Raw genomic sequence first — 4,090 nt, 5'->3', positions numbered from 1 at the left:
AAACCGATATCACACATACGTAACATAATTTATGTCGCCAATGTTGCGTCGCGTAATTCTGGTACTTTTAATTCCTAACAAATCACGTATATCCATATATTTTGTAAAAAGAACACAAACACATCAAGCCTTTATCTCCGATGGGTTTGGCAGAGGTGCAACCAGTCATTTTTCACCGTGTTGGTTCCGTTCTATATGATAGGGGGCGAGTCTATCGCTGTATCGGGCACAAAATCCAGACTCCGATCTGATACCGAATAGAAAAACCCAAATATAACGACCTGATCTGGGAATCGAACTTAGGATCTTCGAATAATGTCGTAAAGTGCACGCAACGTATACGCCAACAATGCAGTCGTATATTATATATTTTTATAGACATCTATCTTACTAAAAGGTAAAAGTCAATAACATTTTCTATATCTAGGCTAAGGCTAAGGAATCCTAAGAGTTTTGTCTGTAAATTGATGTACAAGACGCGTATTCACTTATTTCACAAATATCCTTGTAATATCGCAATGCGTTTGTCTCAAGTAATGTAACATCACCATGACCCATATACCTTGTTGGGACTGACCGACAGATCACAACCGGTCGTTACGATGCCATCTACAGCCGTCATTACGTTTCGTGCAAACACGAAATGGATTTATGGTACGACATTTTCCGTGTGAATATTGTACTTGTTAGTTTTAGTAAAGTTTGGACTACGCATAACTGTTATCCTACTTACGATTTCTTATATTAAAACTGGAATAGGTTAATATGTTTCAATAAAAATAATATATATCAAATAGTAGTGGTACCCGCTGGCCAATGCAAAAATATAATATGTAGACACTTTTCAAAGAATAACTTTAGAAGATCTGGTAATTGTCCTTTGCTAAGATAGTCGTAACCGTGTGTGATACGTTTCATACTGTACAGAATGACGTAACGTGATCACATCATGGAATCATATTTAATTACAATATAAATTCATCCTGTTGAATTTCGGCTACGTGGACCAATCTCGAAGATCAGCCGGGCAAACGGGAGTATTATAGTGCACAAGTGTGTGCTCAATATACAAGCATTGTCTCTTCTCTTCCCTACAATGTCTGAACATGACTGAAGAAAGATCAGGTGCACGATCTCCTTACCTACTTTCCCAGGCACTAGGATATCACATCGCTAACTGAGTAATTTTAAAATGGAAATTCCCAGTTACAATTTTTGGGCCATCCCAAGTATTCAACCCAGGTTCTCTGCGCGGTTGTCATACTCGTACCGCGCACGCAAAAACTACGGTACCCGAAGCAGTCATAACAAAATTACATAAGTAGGTAACTCACATAGGAATGTATATGGTGTGTGAATACAACACCACGTAGGTAGCCTTGGACTAATTAAACCCCAGTAGTAGTTTAGGCCCGTGCAATCGCAATGTATCGAGGTCTGATATTTTAGGTTCATATTGTATATGTTTCTAGAATTTATTTATTTATTATTATGACAATGACTCGGTTTATCTTTACAATGCAACGAGGTCTATTATTTGCGTTAATAATAATTAAACTATAAGTTATATATCCACAGATCAAAGCTCCTCTACTACGAAGAGTTGTGGAGGATTTGCTGGTCAGTATGGTATTAATACTCTCCTCGTATAGGGCCGAATTCCTTCACAAGCAAAATTTCAAAAGTTCACAGAAATCACCTTGGGTTTGAACCTACCCTTGTCCAGGATGACGTATTTCGTCCTGCGTTACTATTCGCTATAAGAAAGTTTAATCAGGAAAAAATATATATTAACTATATATCTGAACCTAAGTTATGATATCTCAACAGATCAAAGCACTGTATCGTAGATGTGGAGGATTTGCATAGTATGGATTAATACTCTAGTTGAGCACATAAACAATACTCTAAGGGATGCGTTGCATAAATTATGGAAATTTAATAAATCTTGGATTACAAAATCGTTCATAATTAAGTAGAATTTTACAAGAGTCGTAAAGAGCAAGAGCAATAAATTTCTCGAAGGAGTTCTCAGCAACTTCGGACCTGAGGAAAGGGACTTTACAGTTAATTACTTTGTATCCAGTTAACGAAGTGCTAACTCGAATATGTACGCAGGTCTTTCGAGCTCGTTTAATAAATTCACTTATAATTCCCCCTCGAGGGCTATAATATCAACTTTCTCTGCTTAAATTTTGTGAACGTGACGTAAATACAATTTTCTTTTACGTAACTAAGGTTATTATATTCAGGAGTACTTAAATTATTTTCATATTATAAAAAGATTTATCACTGCCAGTTATTAATATAAAAATCTATTGATTTATTAATTGGAACCCCTGCTCTTATTATATTTAAATATTATACTCGTTTTGCATAATATAAGTACCGGGTTATTGCATGCACTTACATACTGGCATTTCTTTATAAGTCACCCTTTACAATTCAATCAAAAGTAACCTTAACTTCGGTTGATGGATCGTAAAGATAATATTGCATATTCTACTCATCTTATTTAGAAAAAGTAAAATTACATTCCTCATTGGGAACACCTATTCTCAAACGAAAACAAGGCATATCTTTTAATGTTCGAAATGCTACTTCCATAAAAGTAAATATTTTCTCTTTAGTAAAAGAACAAACAAAATACCGCTCTAATAAATCAATCTAATGTAAAACAGGAATTGTTAATTAAGATATTCCTCATTCCGTCGACTAGAAATAGATCAGACAAATGAATTAAAAATAGATCAAAGATATATCAATTCCAGTTCGATTAAAGTAAGTGACTGTAAAATAAGCAGACTCGTTATTTGAACGCAATTGATGACGAAATGGGGTCAGAACTAGATCGGTACTCGGTAGATGCGAGGATTTTTATTACACGTACTACATTTACGAACGAGCAGATACATTTTCACGACAACACCTAACTCTCAATTACTATGGGCCGTATTGAAGCTACTCAATATAACTATGTTATTATTATTTTTTTTATACTTGCAAGGTAAAGTGACCCCAGTGCACCTGATGGTTAGTGAAGTGAGCTTCAATAGAGTGTCGACTGACGAAAGATGATTAACCTCAGTCGACACAATTATGCCGGCCTGTTCGAACTGGATATACACAGACTGACCCCGGAACGGGACATACGATTAGCTGAGATGTTGTCAAAATACAGTCTGCATTCTAATATCGACGCTATGTAATAAGCAGATATTAACTATATCTCAAATGGTATCTTAAATCATAGCCTATCACGTATTTTGATAGTGGAATTTTGTTTATAAAACCGCCCTTACTCAACTGAAAACGGGCGCTTAAATGACAGCTTATGTTTTGTTTATTAAATGCCTTGAATTTCTTCTTAAGAGCGTACTCAAAGAGGAGATCAGATTATTAATACGGCCCCAAGTCATCGTCTAAATTAAAAAAAAAATATTGCAATCAAACATTTCTCATCATTATTCAAATTCTATTTATTAATTATTTCTTTAGTTGACAAAACACCTAGTGTACTAAAACAATATTATTGTTAAAGTAGGTAGTTACTTTTTAACTTTTATCAATAATGAGATTCAATTGGATCAACATCTCATGATACAAACTCAATAATGTGGAAATATAATACCATTACTAAAAACGTCACTCTAAAATAATAATATATGACACCAATAATAAAGTTAAATGACATAACGAATTAGTCTTATCAAAGCCATATTGCTTCTTATCAAAGGAATGCAAATTAAGACAAAACACTTTTAGCTCTTAATTTTGAACGCATACAATAGATTCATACAAACGACTAAATTTATAAATGAATATGAACAAAGTTTTTAATAAACAAATAAATTAAGATTGCCAGTTAGTACTAAATATTATATCAGCTAAGTTCTAAGTTAGAACAAAGGATGTGAAGCTGTCAGTCACCTGTTCAATTTAGACTTGAGAGAAGTTCAGAATTTTCTACCGAAGCGACGTTGATGTTTAAATTTAGACGTGTTACACTCGATGCTCTCATGTTAGACTTGCTTCGAGTTTAATCCTTACTGAATTACCATAAAATAATATCTCCAGTAACAATTTCTAT

The sequence above is a fragment of the Manduca sexta genome, chromosome 12 (assembly GCF_014839805.1).
Source record: "Manduca sexta isolate Smith_Timp_Sample1 chromosome 12, JHU_Msex_v1.0, whole genome shotgun sequence".
In the NCBI taxonomy this organism is placed as follows: Eukaryota; Metazoa; Arthropoda; class Insecta; order Lepidoptera; family Sphingidae; genus Manduca; species Manduca sexta.
Note: the sequence above shows the minus strand (reverse complement) of the source record.